The following is a 20,330-nucleotide window of genomic DNA, read 5'->3' as shown; positions in this document are numbered from 1 at the left end:
GAACATAGGGGAACAAAAAAAGAGAGAGGCGAACCATAAAACAGACTCTTACCTGTAGAGAACAAGCTGAGGGTTGCTCAGGGGAGGTGGGTGGGGAATGGGTTAAATGGGTGACAGGGATTAAGGATGGCCCTTGCGATTGAGCACTGGGTGTTATGTGTAAGTGATGAATCACTAAATTCTACTCCCGAAACTAATATTACTATATGTTAACTAACTGCAATTTAAATAAAAACTTGAAACTACAAAAAAAAATCCACACAAATTGATAGGAAATGTTTGATTTCTTAGACTAAATTGCTATTGTACTTTGCATATATATTAGAAATATTCTTTCCTATATGTGAAATGATTTATTTTTTTTAGAGATTTCAAAAAATGAGTTGAGGATAAATAAGTAGAGTAGTATGTATTAAACAATCCTTTCTTATGTTTGTCAAAAGAGAAATAATCCACAAGGGTGTAGCAATATCTAGAGAAAGGTTTTGCATGCTGATGGTGGTCATGGAAGTTGTCTAAACAAGGAAGATCTGGGATGCGTGTGAACTGAATCAAAAGGGACCCGAGGGAGACCATTTTATTTTATTTTTTATTTTTTAAAGATTTTATGTATTTATTTGAGAAAGAGAGAGATTGTGCACCAGTGGGGGAAGGGGCAGAGGGAGAGGGAGAAACAGACTCCCTGTTGAGCAGGGAGCCCAACGTGGGGCTTGATCCCAGGACCCTGAGATCATGACCTAAGCCAAAGGCAGATGCTTAACTGACTGAGCCATGCACGCACCCAGAGGGGGACCATTTTAGATGCAAGTGAGGGGAGAAGTTCTCTCTCTCTCTCACACACACTTTCTCAGTACCATGAAATGTGCAAAGCAAGGACATGGTTACAATATGCATGAGCTTTGTGCATGAACATTGTGCAAATCAAGGACAACCTGTATGTATCTTATTACTCTCCAGTCATGGATTACAAGTTTCAAATGTGAGAGGACTTTTCCTTCTTATGGTGGAGTTGAAGTGTACAAGGATATAATTTGAGCCTTCTGGCTTCCAGTAACATCTCTATTGTTGGTGTATTTTTGAGGAATTTTATTTATTGGGGTAGTTGAATTACCATATATTTTTTATTCTAAATATCAATTATAACTTACATTGTTTTGATAACAGCTTTTTGTTCCCTATGGAGGCAGGGGATAATGTATAAAATCCTCACATTGATTATAATTCTTAAAATAGAGGATATACAATAAATGGTATTTAAGATTACTGCTGGCTCTAATACATGATCTGTAAATTTTGCTAAATAGATGCAAATCATGCCATATGTAAAAGTGCACAGTTCTTTAGTTCAAAGTTTACTGGGATTTCTGGCTTAATTGCCATCCGGCTATTCAAAACAGCTTCGCTCCGTCTATATAAATACATCTCTCCTCCTAGGAGAGTGCTGAGGACTGTTTCAACTGCCCAGGCAGGCTTTCATTGATTCAGTAAAGTAGACGTGTTTCTGCTTTTCTTTAGGGAAGAACTTGGGGAGAAACTAAATCTAAATGGTGAAAGGAGTATTAAAATCCTCTTGGGAAGTGTTAGTACAAAATGTTTAAGTCTTTGAAGTTTGTGATTGATATACCAAACTTCAGTGGAACCAGAAACGGGATGAAGAATCTTAATTCAAACTCTACTTAACTGAATTTACCTGTGATTTTACCGTTTTGGATTTAAATTTGAATCGTTGCTCTGACGGCCGGTCAGGAGCGTTTTGGAAGCCTCACTGAACGAAGTATATTCCTCTGTGCTCCGTGGTTATAGAGACCATCTACAGTGCATAGTTAGATCACCACCTAGTTTCCTGAGGCAACTGTTGCCATCATTCTCCTCTCCTCCCTCCCTGCCCGCACCCCCTATCTGTGTTTATCGGGTACCACATCCTCTCTATCCCACTTCAGAAGCATCCCTAAATCTTAGTTTAGGCCCTCCTCCTATCTCCGATGGGTCATAATAGTTTACATTGACCTGAAGACATTATTAAAGATTTCTTCCTCTACTGAGCAGAACCAAGCACATTTCTACTACATGACTTTTGTTCTCTAATGATAAGCTCAGTTTCCTCTAGGGAGTTCTAGAACATCCTCCACATGCTCAAGAAGAATCTTTCTCAACCTCCTCTGATCATCTCCCCTCGCTGGAAAAAAACCTCCAGCAGCTCATTTTTGGTCATACAATGAAGTCTAAACTCCATTAGTTAGCGTAAAGACCCTTTACTACCTTGCTACTGTTCCCGTTTGCTCCAGCCCTTTCCAGCCCCAGCACTGCCCAACACACCCTCATCCTACCTAGGCTTTAGCCACACCAGCGACTCCCTGTTCTTCAAATACACTACACCCATTTGTGCGGTTGAGTGTCCACCTGTGGCTTTTCTTCCGCATCTAGTACCCTCCCCTTGTCACACTGATCTTGTCTGCCTGATGCTTCTCCTCACCCATCAGGGTCCAGTTAAAAATCCTCCTCTCTGCAGCTTTCTCATACCCTCAGGAAAGAGTTGTTGCTCTCATTAGTTCATACATATGTCTGTTTCCCTTTTGCCACATTTTGTGACAGTATTTTTGTCCCATGTGTGTCTCTCTCACTTGTGAGCTCCTCAAAGAGTAACGATGTTGCTTACTTCATTTCTGTATCTCAGGTCTGAGCAGAGCAGCACCTCAGAACATGGTTTATGACTGAAAAAACAAAGGCCTGGAAAACGTCCTGGTCTATGAGGGTTTGGAGTCCAAGACAAGTACTGAAACATATATGCAAAGAGGATTCTGTCAACAGAATAAAGGATAAAGGCTCAAGTAGAAAAGAGTTAAGAATTTGTATGCTATATGTCCACTTGAGTAGTGAATTCATTTATATCTGTTACATCTGTGGCAAATATGTCAAAGGACTGAAAATGAAGGTTAGGGAACAGAAGGTAAAGCCCTAAGGGCATGTCTGTGGCAAGCAACATTCTTTCACTTTCCCTGTGATGGCAGCTGAAGAAGACAGCTGGAGGGCTCCTCCATTACCCACTGAGGAAGATATCAAACAAACAGCAGAAGTAGGTGGTTTATCTGTTGATATTATTAAAGGATTTTTCTCTAAACTAGGGGCAATAATATGCTTCTATTAATAGTTTTTTTTAAAGATTTATTTATTTGAGAGAGAGCGAGCACACAGGGGGAGGGGCAGAGGGAGAGGAAGAGATAGAATCCTGAAGCAGACTCCCTGCTGAACGTGGAGCCCGATATGTGGCTCCATCCCAGGACCCTGCGATCATAACCTGAGCTGAAATCAAGAGTCGATTGCTGAATTGACTGAGCCACCCAGGTGCCCCTATTAGTTTTTGAGCTGTTGGATCAGATACTTCAATTGTCTGTTGGAAGTTAAACCAGGCTTTTCGGGTCTGCGCGCAACATTTTGAGACAAACCATATCTTTACCAGGATCACAAGATCTTTGTCTTCTGAGATCTCTGATGTTAGCCGAAATGCTGTTTGAGTGAGTGACTGAATTTGACAAAGTTTAAGGGAGTTAAATGAGATATATGAAAAAGTAAATCTTCCAAAATCTGTGTAAACTAGGCCAAATGGGGTAAGTATATGTTTTACAGCAGAAGAAATTAAAATGCACATATCTGAAAAATATGAAGGAGTTTGGATAACTCGTAAAGAAGTTCTACTTTTAGGCTTTTTTTTTTTTTTCTTTTCCTGGTTCTGAGGGTTGAGTTGAGCAGACCTGCATGTACATCCTTAGCTGTTTTTGCCTATAACCCAAGACAGAACATACTGAGAAGAACTAGGTTAGAAACCAGAAGCTGTAGAATGTTGCCCTGGTTGCTTGAGCACTAGCATATAACTTAGCCACTGTTGTAGAAACCATTTAACCTTTCTGGCCTTTATGTTCCTTAACTATAAATGAGAACAATAATAGCTGCTCACGATCCCACCCAAGTATCAACTGAGATGTAAGAATGGAAAAGTCATGGGTAGATCGGCTGTAGGTATACTTGACTTGATGGAAAATGCACAATTATAACTGTAGTTCCCATTTTGAAGGAGTCTATTTTCTACCCCCCCTCAAACACTACTTTTTAAAAAATCAACAAACAATTTTAAAAATAACTGAAGCCATAACTTCAGGCCATCAATCAAAAATAACCTAAAACAAGCATCATAGAATTGTGGTGGAATGTTTGATATTAGTCTCTAGGGACATATTTGCAAACCCAGTTTGTAGGGAGTTGAATATCTTGTGTGGAGAGGTCAAATATAAAATCTCCTGAGAGCTGATGAACTACTCTCCCATGAAACCAAAACAGCTGACTAAAGCTTTCCATCTGGTTAATTTGTTCTATGGATACTAACAAAGAAAAAAAAAAAAACGCTTTGATGGCTTTCTTGGAGGGATTACATTCTGAATCATTTACTTATAGGAGCTATTACTGAAATAGTGGTAAATATACCGTGGTAATATATAACTATATTTTATTAAACGTTATATTCTTTAAAAATAAAAGAAGTAGAAGTCTTATAAAATATATAGTTTTGATTTGATACCATCCTTGATTTCTTTTTTTTCCTCACTGGGGTATAAGAAAATTGTCAAGACCAAAAAAATACTCCTTTTAAGATGAAACTGGATTATCTAAATCTCTGTCTATTCAGATCCCAATTTTCTGTTTTTAAATTCATCATTAAGTTGGCTTCTACAATTTTGATCACAAAGGAACCACAAGCCTTACAGTAGAGGTATAGGTTGAATTTTCTACTTCTTGCAAAATTGCTGTTATTTCTGGAAAAGGTGCGTTGGAAGAGCAGATCCAGTTCCTAGGTTGACTTAGGTTCTCCTCAAAGTCTTGTTTGAAGTTCTGATTAAGTGCAGGGTTTGGTACACATAGGGACAGCACTAAAAGAGACAATTTATCTAAAAGTATTTAGCATAGGGTCAGCACATGGTAGGGGCAGGGTGAATGTTTCTTGTATATGAACCCCCCAGGTCAACCCCTTTTCCTACAGATGGAGTCTATGAGGACACTGCACATCTAAAATAAATATTAGAAAGTATTCCCCTGGCCTCCTCTCTATGCTTTTTTGGGAAATTCAACAAATACTCTATGGAACTCCTCAAGGGTAGTAAATATATCAGTTTGTTTTGTTGATCTTCCTTTCATCTGAAGATCACCTTCATCATACTCATTAACTACCATCAGTATGTAAACACTAGTAGCTGTATTCTGAGGGAAGGGAATCAACCCTTGACTCATCTATTTAACACAGTTTCTATCTGCTTCCCCTTGCATCTAATGACAAATACAAGCTTATTTAGCAAGAAGCGTGATCTGCCATTGTAAAAACCGTCTACTGAGGAAGGACGGAATCTGGAACATCGGCCATGCCTCTAACACACACTAATCAGCTGAATCACCCCCACAGAGGCAGCTGTTTGAGCGCACGAGATCACATGAAAAATATGCTACGGTCTGGGGAATAGGCTTCATCAGAGAGAAAATACAGTGTCTTTTGTACCTTTTTTTCTTTCCATTTTTGAGTTCAATATCATGTGTTACAAAGAGATTGTGAATTGTTCACTGTAAAGCCTAGATGGCTATTTTATTGTCCCAAATGTTTTAAAATAAACTCTAATTTCCCTCCATAATTAGTGATGAGAAAGCTGAATTAATTCATCTTAAGAGGATGACAAACATGTTCAATTTAAGCAGGTTAGGTTAATACCATGGATTCAGGCACTTTGCCGAGTACTCCAATCATCACAGGATAGTTGATTCATTTGAACCCCATAAAATCTTGAAAAACTAAAAGTACATACTCATAATATAGGAGAATCAACCAAAAAAATACTTTCTATGATTTTCTTTTAAACAAATGTTTTTAAATGTAAGAAATAAACCATCTGTATTCTGATAAAACAGTATTAGAAACTATCCAAAAAAATGAAGAGTGTTCTTTATTTGGAAGGTGGCCAATATAAAATGATAGATGTATTCTTTATCTAATAGAGCCTATAAAGTAGTTTTTTAAATCCATGACTTACCTAAATGACAACTCCAGTTAAACAAATTAGTTAGGAAGAACTTTTAGCCATTCAACTAAGAGCAATAAATAAGATTTCACAACCAATCACATAATTCTTTCCTGAGAATAAGCCAAGTCTAACCATACAATATATTGGCTTTCATATATCCTGGCATTAATGTGCATTATAGCTTCTGCTGGTTTATGATCTTCAAATTCATAAAACACAATGCTGAAAGAAGAGTTCCTTTTTGAACTTTCTGAAATGAGGACAGCCTGTCAACAAGTTCTATTTCACCTTGGACTTAAAGCTGCAGACATTTCTGAATTTTAAGGTATATAAAAGCACATTTATAAATTGTATTATGAATGTTTAATGAATGCCCTTTGTTTCTCTTAGATATTGTTTATATTCTACCTTATATTATAAATGTTCTGGAGGTTTGTTGTATTTCTTATAACCATAATATAAGTTCACTGAGAGCATCCACTGTGTCTTACTCATTTCTGCACTCTATTTGAAGCCTGGCGGTGCCCCGTACTTACTGGGTGACCTTTAAAAATGTCTTGGACAAAACTGATGGTAATAATTAAAGGATTTCTACATTATTGAAAGTGATAATGGCTCAAGATCAGGAAAATAAGCTGTAGCACCTCCAGTCTTAGAATCTTCTGCTGTGGGGGTGGAGGGCGCATCACATGATTCCCCAGTGACTGGAAGCGCTCTTCAAGTATCTTTTCCTTGATTTCTGGAGTGGAGGCTCCAGATACTCTTTCTTTTCCTCGGAACTAATAGGCCAAATCAAAGGATAACAAGGGTCCTATCTCTTTGCAGGTCTACCAACAGTTTTGCAGATGATTGTAGACGTGAAGTAGGTATTTGCTGTCTCTTTGGATCTTTTTATTCTGTGTTCAAAATTAGTGGTTCCTGCAGCTTTTTGACTCCTACTGAACCTATTGAGGGCTGGGGAAGGGAGGACTGGACCTTGGATGGGAGGAGCTCTGCCTGGCCCTTCACAGATGTGGGGAGGACTCAGTCCCAAGCACTTCTGTGAAGCCCAGCAGCCTGTTACTAAGGGCTGGTGCTAAGGCATATGCACCCCTTGTCATACGCATGACATTTCTAAACTATCCCCAAATTCTTTAATTAATTAACTAATTAATTTTTAAAAAGGAATATTTATTTGAGAGAGAGTGAGAGTGAGAACAAGAGAGAAAGAGAGAGAGTGACAGCAAGAGAGAAAGAAAGAGAGAGAGAAGCAGACTCCCTTCTGACCAGAGGGCCTGACACAAAGCTTGATCCCAGGACCCTGGGATCATGACCTGAGCCAAAGGCAGACGCTTAACCGACTGAGCCACCTAGGCACCCCTATTACCACATTCTTAACTTTCAGTTGATTTTTTGGGACAGATAACAGTACACTTTATAAAACCACTCAGTTATTAGCATCCTAATTTTGGGCATTTTGGCAATACCAAAATACATATATGGTAAAAAAAAATGGCATTAATATTCTGCCTTGCAAAATAGAATATTGTAAATGATGTCCATAAATGGTGCTTTAGAGCAAATGAGATAATACATATCAAAATATCTTAAAAACAATGATGAGTTATGCAAGTATAAACATTGCTGAGGAGGAAAATATATAGGAAATGGAGTAATTATAAGTGGAAAATGACAGATTTTAAGAATATTTACAATTTGTTATCCTAATAGTGTTATAATATTTGGTATTGGTCAAAACCAATCTTGGTTTCTTAGCAAGTGACATTTCACTTAAATAATACTTAGAGTCAGGGCGTCAGGGTGACTCAGTCATTTAAGCATCCGACTCTTGATTTTGGCTCAGGTCATGATCCTAGGGTCATGAGATTGAGTTCTGTATGGCCAGGATCAGTTCTGGGCTTGCAGTCTGCTTAGGATTCTCTCTCTCCCCCTCGCCACCTTCCCCTTCCCAGGACGCCCCCCCTCCCACCAATTCAACTCCCAAAAAAAAAAAAAAAAAGAAACCAAAAAAAACTGCCAAAAGAACAAACTTGGAGTCATTCTTGGAGAAACCACAAGACAATGTAATGAATAGACAGGGAAGATTTACTTTTCACTATTTAGTGAGATTTATTTTCACTGTCTATATAGCCCTTTGTATCTTTTGAATTTTGTTCCAAATGCATGTGTGGTCTATTTTGAAAATTAAATAAAATCTTAACACAAATCAAAAGACTAAATTTATTTCACCTGACTCTCTTGTTCCTAATCATAGAATATAAGAACTAGAAGAGATAGATGAGTTACTACTCATTTATTTTACAGATATGGAAACTACATTCTGAAGGTAGTATCCATTGTTATTTTCCAGAAAGAGTAGGAAAAATGGAATATATCTTCCAAATAAAATTTTGTAAGCACTTAATGGTAAATACCCACACTGCTAATCAAAATTAATTTTTTATATATCACACACTACTTTATTACCACATCTGTCATTTGCATGAATTTTAACAAGCTTCTTTTAGATTAGATTACTGCTTTGTAATGAGTGACCTATACAGGACCAGGTTGTTAAATAAACATGAAAGATTTTCTTTAAGATTGGCCAAAATTGGATGCTAGTTTAGTGACCCACTTAAAGGAATCTTACACTTACCACCATTTTGGTAATTTTTTACAATTTGTTTCTCAGCTCTGCTCTGTGTGACCTTGTTTTCTCAAGGAGAAAGAATTAACTTCCACCCTCCAATAAGTTAGTTGCACAACCAGTCTTTCCTATAATAGTTTACTAAAAAAAAAGTCGACCATTAGAACTAGGCAGGGAAGGAGGGAGGAGGGGGACCCCAGAAGAGAATTTTGGGAAACTCAGGAAAATGAATCCCCTCTGGGTACAGTCAGATATTTAGAGATAAAGCCTCTTAGTGCCACAGTCATTTTGATATTTTTCCTTCCCTGTAAAAGCATGCTTCTGATCCAATCCCATTTTGACAGAACCACTAAATCTAGGAGCTGGGAGGGATTTTTGAAATTCCTTAGTTTGTTCCTCTCATTTAACAAGTGAGAAAAAGTGAAGTTCGGACAGGCACATTGACTGTTTTTTTAAAGCTGACAAAGTCGTTTGTGGTTCCACCAGAGTTCAGATTTCCGGCTGCTAATGGAGCCATTTCATACATAGATGGGCAAAAAGCTTGTATGGAGTGACGGCTTTGGTTACTGCTGTGATTTTGTCCAAAGGCGAAAAAAAATGAAAGCTCTCCTTATTTGTATCTGGCACTCCAGGTTTGAATTACTGACCAGGTAACCACCGCACATGCGTAAGCAGAGAGGTTCATTCCCTAGCTCAAGCCGAGCTGCTATTAGCTGTGGAAAACAAACCGATTATACTCAAAAGCAAGTACATGTCCCCTCCAACATTCAAGGCCATTCAATTTCTATTGGGTTTTTGTTTATTATAGTTATTATTGGTTTACTCTGGAGTTGGGGAGAAAAATCCAAACCACATTTGGTTTTATTTTCTGGATCCCCACCTAAAAAAAAATGAGGTAGTGATGTGTGTGTATGTGTGGTTTGTATATTTGTGTATATGCGAATACATGTGGGTATGTGTGCAGTGTGGCTTGTGTTTGGGTTGGGGAATGAAGGGCGGGTGGTGGAAGTTGATGTTAACTAGTTTTTCTAGTATTTCTGCCTGAAGCTAAATAATCTTCTTCCTACAAGAATGTGATTTAAAAAGACACAAGGCAGAACTATATCCTGTACTTTGGTGATAACAATAATCAATAATTTCAAATTACTCTCTTGACAGTTCAGAATTTGTTGGTGATGGAGGGGGTGACCATTTGAGTGGTTGTATGGTGATATTTAAAACCAGCTTTAATTTAATTTTTATCTGTTCTCAGTCTTAAAGATTTAGATAAAGTTGGTTCTCGGCATCTGTCAAAGGAAAACGACCACAGTCAAAATGCTTACGGCCTCACTGGGCAACTGTGGTTTATACCTACATGAGGTGTTGATCCCAGGTTGCTAGTGCTAATTTTGGAGGTAAAGTAAATGGGAAAATCTGTTATCATTCCCTTGGAAACCAAATGTTCACAGTATTAGCTGACAAATATTGGTTATGATTCAGCGTTATTTTCATTTTCACCCAAAGCCTCGCTCGGTGTGTGAATTTTTAAGGCACGCCAGTGTGTCACACACACAGGGGCAGAGACCTCTCCTGCCTGGTTCAGGGCTGTGTCCCCGGCACCTAAAACAGCGCTTGGCTCAAATATGTGTTGAATGAATGCAGGAAGAAAGAAGTCAGATGTTTGGCCACAGAATCTTAAAGATTTAGGCCAAAGAGCCACTTTCCTCTTGTTTTATAAATAGAGGCCAATCCAGAGTCTTTGGATGACTTGTGTTTGATTCATGCTACTTTCTGTGACCTTCATAATCCAAGCTCGTTAGCATAGCATTCCAGACATTTCATAATCTGGCTTTTTCAATTTTAAACCCAACAATATCCAACAGTTCTCTGAACACAGAGTACTTTAATTCCGTGGGTTTCACAAAGAGCCTCGGAGTGCCAACTTGGGCCATCCACCGTGCTTGGCAGTGAAGGTCAAACAGGTCTCCCCTGTGAAAAGCTTCCATCCTGGCGTGGGAGAGACTCACAGAAAATTTCTTTACCCATGACCCTTCCACCGGATGAGGAACCTGACTCTTAAGTTCTCACGGCTCTCGGTACTCCTCACATACAGTTGGCCTTAGCTTTAGTTCGTCCTCTTTCCTGCTCAACAGTAAACTTCAGGCGGGACAGATGCTCTGTTCCCACCAGACTCCTGCTGTCTAGCATCATACCAGCATATGCTGAGTACTCAGTAAATATTGCGGTTGGAAGGAATGAGGGCAGAAAGGAGAGACGACATGCAGAGATACTTGGACAAATGCATGGGGCGCTCTGGAAATTTCAGGAAATTTCCAGAAAACTTTAAGTAATGCTGCTTCTAGAGCTGTGTTGTGGAAGGTTGAGTAAGGCTAGTCTCCAGGAAAAGGTGGGGGAAGTTTCCTAGGCGGTGGGGAGTCCACACAGCTGGGGAGGTGGTGAGTAGCATACTGAGGGCTGTGGGCAACAGCCATGGAGCACTTGAAAGACCACACCTGGAGGGCAGCATTTCGACCATAGTTGGACAAGAGAAAAGTCACTTAGAAACAAAATATTTTTACATGTCAGAGCTTTAAAAACTCAACTATACATTGCTATGAATATAGCCTACTGTTTTGCTTTTGGTCAACCGAAGACCATGCTTTGTAAAAGCAGGTCTGTGACATACACCGTTAACTAAAAATCTCTGACTTGGCATTTCCGCAAATCACCTTGATGACTTAAATTTATAAGAAGCCAGGAATGCTTTTTTAAATTAAAAACCATGAGAGAAAAAAAATCATATGAGAGCTCACATTTCCTCAGGTTTCTATACTTGTCATTTAAAGGACTTTTTCTTTTGAAATTATGTGGATAAAACGTTCCCCCCGCCCCAAGGCTCTCTGATCCTGTTACACTTGAGGAGTGACTTAACTGAGAAGTAACTGGGCAAAGGGGTCCTCTCCAGGGTAACCCACTTTCTCCCTACCACTCTAGTGGAACTTGCCGGTGCACAGGCCTCAACTCTGCTCCTCTCGCTGGAGACAGCCCACTGCAGCCGCTCAGCCCCACGAAGGAGCGAAGGAGCGTTGGCACTGGGGAGCCCACGTGCTCTTCCCGCCCTGGGCTGGGAGGGGCAGTCTTTGGAAAAAAACCTTTTCCAATTCAGCTTTAATAAGAGTAAGTCAATTCACATATGACACCTGTGTCTACTTCGCAATTGTCTTAGAACTCAAAAAGTCAAGATACACGATTAAGTGGAGCTTTCAAATCCACACATATATTACAATAAGGGTGGTCTTATTCTTCAGTCTGTTTGTTGTGTGAATGTGTATGGGGGAAAGGGGAGGAGAGAGAGACACAGTAATACATATACCAGCTTTTATTAACCAGGATGTTGAAAATTAGGATTTTCTGGTTATGTTAGCTTTGTAGTTTAAAACTTAAAAACAAAATGAAGGAATGATTAGCATTATTTCTAAGCTCTTGGCTCAGTCGAAAAACAAACAAAACAATAAATATTCTAATTACTTTGATCAGAATAACTGTTAATTCTTATTTTTAGCGTGTTTGGAAATGTGACTTAATTATTTTCTCTTTAGGTTATAGTTTATAAGGTTTTTGGATTTCAAATATCAGTGTCCCAGGTGCAGTTCTGGTAATGGCATACCTTTATTTCTATTAATCAATTTTCTCAGATCATTTGGAGTTTAATTGAATAATGTCATAAGTGAAATATCAGTATGTTGTTTTAATAATGATTTATGGTTGGGGCTCCTGGGTGGCTCAGTTGGTTGTGTCTGCCTTAGGCTCAGGTCATGATCTCAGGGTCCTGGGATGGAGCCCCTGTGGGTTGTGGTGGGGCTCCCTGCTCAGCGGGGAGATGGGGGCGAGCCTGCTTCTCCCTCTCCCCTCTGTGCCTCCCACCCCCCCACTTCTGTGCATGCTCACTCTCTCTCATATAAATGAATAAAATCTTTTAAAAAAAGATTTATGGTTTACAAAGTTCTTTCATGTATATTATCTGAAACAGTGATTTTTAAACATTTTAGTTTAAGAATTTATTTAGCATCTCATGAAAGCTATTTACCTCTTTCTTAAGAATATATGCATATACATGTGTTCACAGAAGCTTCTCAAACCTGGTGAAGCCAGGGTTCTTGGAACCAGGCTTCAGATTAGAGGTTGCCTTCTTGAGCCCAAGGACCAAAATCTAGCCACTGCCTGTGTTTGTATGGCCTGAGACCTAAACATAGCTTTTACATTTTTAAATGATGAAAAAAACCCCACATAAACCCAAAAGAAGAATACCATGTTTTGACATGTGAAATAATAGGAAATTTAAATTTCAGTGTCCATAAGTAAAGTTTTATTGGAACATGGCCACACTCTTCCATTTATATATAGTCTGTGGCTGCTTTATTTTATTTAAGATTTTATTTTTATTTTAAGTAATCTCTGTATTTACTGTCTGGCCCTTTACAAAGAATGTTTCCTGATCCCTGATGTAAAGTTTCAAAGTATATTTTGTGTTTTTTAGTTCTATTTTGTTGACTGTTAAATTACGCTTAAGTTTGGGATTTGGAAAAGGACTTCTACATGCTGTTTAAAAGAATATGAAATTATTTACTAAGTGACTTTTAAAATAGTAGTAGAAATCATTAATATGGTGTTTGGAAAAGTAATGACATGGCAAATGGTTCTGATATTGCTTTAATTGTAAAAAAAGAGTATGAAGTGAATAATCAGTGTGATCTCAACCACATAAATACTATTAAAGAATAGAAAACAAGTTGAGGAGAAAATACACTCAAATGTTAGGCCTCTTGATTGAAGTTATGGATTTTTTTAGAACATTTTTACTGTTCAGTACTTTATAGAAATTGTACAATGTATCACTTTGATAAGAGAAATAAAATATTGAATAAAATTAAGAGTACAGTTGTTTAATTAAAAAAAACTCTCAAAGATTAGAATATTCTGTGATAGTATAACTATAAAAATGTTCAAGAGAACAGATTAATAGAGCGAATGTAATTATAGGATCAGAAATAATTTTTAAAAATTAAATCTTACTTCATTTAGATAGCACGACAGCTTGGCGTCAGATGATTTTTTTTTCCTCCATGCAAATTATACCCACAATCTGCTAAAGAAGTGTTGATCTTTATGTTAAGACACAATTTTCCACAAATTTGAAGCATTGTTAGTTCTATACTGAGAGGCATTTGGTCAGAATTTGATAGACCATGCCTTGTTCAAAGGAGACTCAGGAAATGGTCATCAACATAATGCAGATATTCATGCTCTAAAGAAAACTGAGCAATTTGACCAGTTTTTCTAGGTGCTATACTGGTTTGGTCTACTTGATGAATGATTGAGTGGATATATGAATAAATGAATTACCTTTATGTATGACTTTTTGGCTCTGTAGGACAACTATTAATACTCTTTTAAAACATACGAGGAGTTACATGACCATGTTAATTAAATTGTCTTAGGAACAGCTGTAAGGAAAAGGAATCATTAAAGAGAAGAGGATCAAGCTGGGAGACAGGAACCCCAGAAGCCTATTCCCCACCATCTTCAGGGCTATAATTGTGATTAAATCACAAATAAGCCCGGAAAGTGTATTCTTAAATAACGTGAGGGGAGAGTCTGATACATCAAAGTGATCTACTGAAAAATAAAACCCGGGATCCATTTGGTGAATATTGCTCTGGCAAAATGAACAAGCAAAGGAATATCTCAAATCTTTGCTAGTAGCAACAGAATTGTAACAGAAGAATTTGAGAAGAAATAAAAATAAAATATGACTACTGATACTATTACTCTAATACAAAATTCTACAAAATAGGTGTTTTTATTCCATCTTTAAGGCAGGGAGGCAAACTCATCTGCCTGAGTTCACAGGGGACTCAACATGGACCAGATTTCAAAGCCTTGACTCTCTTCTCTGTATCACACTATCGCCATTTCACTGACTTATTAGCCTTGTTTTTTTTTATTTTATTTTATGCGTTTAAAACTTTTTTTCTCCTTTCCAGTGTGTTAACAGTCCAACCCAGAAGCAGCATTTGGAGGGTTACATCCAAAATTTCCCTTTTCTCAAACCAGATCTTAAAGCTTTCTGTTCCCTGTCTCCACTTCTCATTTTACAGTTCTTTGGAAATGTGTCTATAAAATGTATTCATTCTTTACTGATCCCTGCAACCTGCAAAAGAGTGTGTGAGACACTACAAAGTCAGCAATAATTGCCACAGTCCTTTACTCTAATGGGACAGATAGTCTTATAGGAGATACAGATAAACAAATAAAATTATAATGTGAGGCCAGAAGGCACATCGGTAATGTGAGCATATTCAAAAGTGGTATGAAATGTGGGCTTGGGTGGAGGGTGGTCTGTAAGTACTTCCTGGAAGATGCAGCACCTGAGTCGAGATCTAAAAGGGTGACTGAGTTGAGTTAGGTCTGTGTGCAGAGGGCTCTGCCAAAAAGTTCCTATGGGAGCTTGAAGGAAAAGAGGCATTTGCTCTATTCTTAATTTGCTGAAGGTCATTCGGTATGAGTGAGCAGTAGTTTGTGTGTGTGTGTGAGTGTGTGTGTGTGTGTGTGTGTGTGCGTGCACATCAGTGCCATAGTAAAAATTGGTTTGGAGAAGAATGGAGAGGCTAAGTTATTATCATTGACTAACGATAATAATAAGTAGCACTTAACACTCTGTGCCAGGCAGTGTCGCAAGTAATTTTAACATAACACGTTTATTCCTCATAACAGCCCTAAGATAAAGGTATACCATTATGATCCCCATTTTCTATACAAGGAGAAGGAGACACACAGAGGCTAAGTGACTTCTTCAAGTTCCCAGACCAAGTGAGTGACACACCAGGGACTTGAGCTCCAGCCAATCTAGCGCGAGAAGCGTGGTCCTTGGACGAGTATTAATCAGCTTCGCCTGGAAAGCTTGTTAGACACGTAAAAACTCAGGCATCAACCCAAACCTACAGAACCAGAATCTGCATTTTAACAAAGACCAGGTCCTACCCGAGCACCTTAACATTTGAAGAGATCTGTTGGTAATCCTTTAAAAAGGAGTCTGGACCTGATCTTAAGGCCAATGGAGAGTCAGGGAAAAGTGTGAAGAAAGAGGTTGGCAAAAGTAAATGTGGTTTTGGACCAGTTGTTTTAGGTCTTTTGTTCTGGCTTCAGAGAAAAGCAGTGGTAGAAGAGGACAGTTCTGGAGGCAGGGAGACCAGTGAAAGGGCTGCTGTTCACCGAGTAAAAGAAGATGGCAGCCTGAGATCGGGCGGTGGCAGTGTCAGGGGAGAGGCGTAGGCGAAGGCACAAGGCAGCCTTGCCAGAACCCGGAGATTCTTTGGGTCTCCAGAGATCTATGAATGGAGGGAGGAGAGGAGTTAGTTCCCCCAAATGTCTGACTTGAGCAACTGGTTTCATCATGGTGTCATTTACTACATAAGAGTATCCTTGAGGGAAGTAGAGTGGGGAGCAGGAGAGGGAAATGATGAATTTACTTGGAGAATAAATGATGACATTTGAGACTTTGGGGCAGCCAAGTAGAGTTGCTTAGCCAGGGCCAAAGAGGGCACTGGAAGCCATTTAAATGGCAGGGAAATCATCTAAGTTACTTGGCCATGGCAGAAGGGGTCTTAGGGCAAGTCCTGGCTGTCCTTGATGTTCCGTCCCGCCTCCCCCATCCTGTTCACCAGGGCCCAAGCCTGCCCTGTGCAGTTCTGTTTTCAGCAGACACTTGGACACAGTGGTCGACAAGCTCAGAAAAGATATCTCAGATCTCGATTTTTGGATTCATTAGCCTACAGAACAGATGATAGCGGGAAGTGATAGAATAGCCCAGGAAGAGAACAGGGGTCCAGGATACAGGGGAGAAGAACCAGACCGAGAAGCGCGGTTTTAGTGGGGAAGAACCACGAGTTTGGTGTCATGGGAGCCCTGGATAAAGAGTGTCTCAGGGTGGGGAAAGCGGAGAAGAAGGTTAAATTGATTTGAGACACTGAATAGATGAGAAATGTCTGCTGGGTTCAACAAGACGCTAGTGATTGACAACCTCCCTGAGAGCTGGGGAAACCGGTGAGGACGAAAGCCAGACTGCAATAGACTGAGAAGCCGGACTCAGGAAGTAGGGATTAACAGAGTGTAGACAAACTTCGGGAGATTGATCTGTGAGGCTGAGGGAGAAGGGAACTGTAGGAGCTCAGTAACGAAGGAGAGGCGTCTTAAGAGGGGAAATCTGAGCATGTTTAAGTGCTGATGGAAGGAGCCAATAAAGAAGGGAAGGTTAAAGATGGTGAGCCCTGAAGGGCAGGGTATGAGGTAATGGACACTGGTTTAGATCTTCCCTTTTAGGTTCCAGTCTACCGATAGGTAGGTAGAGAGGTGCGGGAGGCTGGTCGGAGAAGCAGGAAGGCCCCTCGGTAGTCATCTGCTCCACATTCTGGGGTCTTCGGTGGGTTCGTCCTATCGCCCTTCCATCCTAAGCCTCACTCTCCACAAAAGGGGCTGTGCTGCTACTTGATTACTCTGCTTTTATTTCCACGACTCGCTGTCCCGGACAAACATGGCCATGAATTAACTAAGCACCTGCTTTAAAAATTAACCCTTAAACTAAAATCCTTTCCTTAGCCTTACCTGTCTTCAGGTGAGGGCAGTTTAGAGAGACAGTTTAAGGCGTTTGCCCACCCAAAGCCTTTTAAAGATTTGGGGAACGCACTGGCACCAAGGTATGCTTAAAGTTGAGGTTTCTGGCTTCACAGAAAACAGTGGTTCATCATCAGGATCCCAGAGAATACTCAAGGACACATTTCAGGAATCCATCAACCTCAGAAATGTCATTGAAAATCTATTTGCAACAGGCTTTTTTTTTTTTTTTTTAGAAGAGGGTCCATGGATTCTCTTAGATCCTTAAGGGGTATCTGTAGTCTGTGGAGACAGATAAATGCCCAAACTGATCATTTCCAGGGTATCAAAATGTAACCAAGAAAAATTATGGCAATCAGAGAAGAAAAAGACAATTACAAGAACACGGAAATACATGTTTGTTTAACCAATATCTGACTCAGACCTCCCCATGTGAACCCAAGGATTTGGTTTTCAATTCTGAAGAAATCATGTTGCCTAGATTGAAAACATAAAAAACAAATCAAAGCTTTTCCAACATGTTCTAGAGGAACATTTATTTTCAATATTACAGTAGAAAGTTACTAGGTTTGCCTAAGGAACCCAAATTAATCCACCTTTATTCAAAATGTTGTTGGCAAGTATGATAAAAATAAGAGGTAAACTTGTCAGTGAGGTGATGTGACATTAAAACCCAAAATGCTGCTCTCGGTTGGGTAGAGCAGGCTCAGAATTGGCAACTAATGATAACATGTGGAAATAAATAGAGCAAGTGTGGAAAACAGACATCGGAGTTTACCTTCCCCATCAAACGGCTTGGATTATGGCTTCAGGCATATATCATAACAAATATGTTAAGAAATACCTTGTATGATACATGTTTGCAGTATTTGTGTTAAATATTAATCTATAGCTTTTGCTAATGAAAATGTTAGAATTTATACATGACGATGCTGTGGATGTGAAACGACAGCCAAAATCTCTTGAGGATTTTCTTACATTTTATTTGTAAGGATTACACATTTTATTAATGATTCTTTTTAGCTTTTTGAAAAACTAAACAAGTTTTTTGAAAAACAAAACTTTTGAAACCCAAAGGGACAGCTGAGGATTTGCATTTGGTTTTCAAAGGGCTGACAGACACCAAAGGGAGTCTGACTGAACGGGTGAGGCAGCGTAAACACGTGGGATGTATACTGTTGCTGCAGTAATGCTGTTCGCATCAGGGAGCAATGCTTTCGATTCCTGTACTATTACAGGAATTATATATTTGTGTGGGCCAGACACACAGGCATTTCAGCTCAGTCTTCGAAAACCTCACATTAGGAATGGTCGTTAAGGCTGCGTCTGGAAAGTAGGCAGATTTTTTCTCAAAAATAGCAGGAATCTTACTAACTCACTTAAAATCTGTAAATGACTTTGAATTGTGCTCTGGACATATAAACCCAGCCATAAAATAACCACAGTAATAAAGTTAGTCATTCAAATAAATTAAGCCAAATAAATCCCCAGAATCCTGCCACCCCCTTTTTATGGCAACGAAGCTATACCCCCACGTATAAAGACCATTTTCACAACAGAGCCGACAACTCTGAAGAGTTATCTGACCGCTATGTAGCCTCCACACGCATATTATTGAAATGAGAAATCTGAAAAGCTCAGCTTGTAAAATATGACAACTGTTGGCTCAACTGGCTTTTGAACTGTTTCTAGGAAACTTCAAGACCAAGTAAAAATTTTCTCATAAGCAGTCACTAGAAAGTTTATAAGAATCTCTCATCCTTAAAAAAAAAAAAAAATTAAAGCCGAAATACCACATAAAAAAAAAAAAACAACACAAAGGAAACATTACGGAAAAGAAAACAAAACTTACTTTTTCTTAAAGCTGCTTTTTCCTGTGATTTAAAGAGTATGAAAGGAGAATATATGATGATTATTTTTCTCCTCCAACACATTCAAATGTCAACTCCAAAAGGAACAGAAAGGACCACCAGAGCTATCTGAGGGTCCCTCCCAATTGTAGCTTTTTCAGCTTTGTAGAAGGAAATAGGAGGGTGAGTGGGTTTCCTGCAAGTCTTGTGATGTGCGCGTAGCTGACTCCTACTGGCCTGAAAAACCACTCCCTGTCAATTTTTACTTCAAATTGTAACAAATTCTCTGCAGCATATCCTTAAAGGGAAATCCTGCCAAAATTAGTATTTGGAATATCTGGATAAGCTCCAAAAAGTTTAAAATACAAAGTGTATATAGAGACAACTCACATACATACTCAAGAAATTTCCACTGCTTAGGCGAAATGAAGGGCATATTTAAATTTTTAAAAATTCCCAAAAGGATGATGTATTTTCTTTTTCCTTGTTTTTTTTTTAAATTTTTTTTTTGTTGTTTTCTTGTTTTCTGACGACTCTCTGAACCCATCTTTTAGGATTAGAAATGGTTGTCCTACAGAGCTTTCCTGCTGAACTATCTAGAAAGAGATGAGGCCCCATGTTCTTACCTGCAGAATTTTTGGTTGCTTGAGAGAGAAATCCTGGGTTGTGGCCTCTATCACTGCCTTCTTGGGAAATTTGAGAACTTTGAGCCATGGATTTGACTGGAATAACTCCAGGTATTTACCTGCCCTCTGAACCTCACTGTGGACTCACCATTCCCTGCCTTTGCCTATTGCCCTATGAGCTGGTAACGATTGTTATGTCACGGCATGGCTGTGTGACTTCATTTAAACAGAGACTTGTCTGGTCTTTCGAAATCTGTGGTTAAAAAATGAAACGCGGAGTGGGGCACCTGGGTGGCTCCGTCGGTTAAGCGTCTGCCTTGGGCTCAGGTCCTGATCCCGCGGTCCTGGGATCGAGTCCCGCATCAGGAGCCTGCTTCTCCCTCTGCCTGCCGCTCCGCCCCCCCCCCCCCCCCCCCCCCCCCCCTCTCTGACAAATAAATCCTTAAAAAAAAAATGAAAAGTGGATAGAGATTTTGAGAGTTGCATTTAAAGAAATGTTTGAATACTGAACTAATCCGCA

At 39.3% G+C, this 20,330-nt stretch overlaps 2 protein-coding genes across 7 annotated transcripts in view; one reads left to right on the top strand and one right to left on the bottom strand.

Moving 5' to 3' along the window:
- GPR63 (G protein-coupled receptor 63) overlaps window positions 1–2,795 on the top strand; it is a 244,894-nt gene extending 242,099 nt beyond the window's left edge. Inside the window, exon 3 of the transcript XR_012378501.1 lies at window positions 2,675–2,795. The gene's annotated coding sequence lies outside the window, so the exon portion shown is untranslated. The remainder of the gene's footprint in view (window positions 1–2,674) is intronic.
- Window positions 1–19,993, bottom strand: part of FHL5 (four and a half LIM domains 5) — a 41,849-nt gene extending 21,856 nt beyond the window's left edge. For 4 of the 6 annotated variants that reach the window (XM_073893664.1, XM_073893663.1, XM_073893665.1 and 1 more), the window contains exon 1: window positions 19,187–19,398. The gene's annotated coding sequence lies outside the window, so the exon portion shown is untranslated. Of the gene's footprint in view, window positions 1–19,186; window positions 19,399–19,810 lie in introns of those variants that run through there. The other 2 variants (XM_073893666.1, XM_025860291.2) reach the window with 1 other exon arrangement.
- Between the last annotated feature and the right edge of the window lie 337 nt (window positions 19,994–20,330).

Source organism: Callorhinus ursinus, unplaced genomic scaffold (assembly GCF_003265705.2).
Source record: "Callorhinus ursinus isolate GAN/ISIS: 27379988/994484 unplaced genomic scaffold, GSC_fseal_2.0 scaffold6, whole genome shotgun sequence".
NCBI classification, from domain to species: Eukaryota; Metazoa; Chordata; class Mammalia; order Carnivora; family Otariidae; genus Callorhinus; species Callorhinus ursinus.
This window is presented reverse-complemented; position numbering and strand designations above follow the sequence as displayed.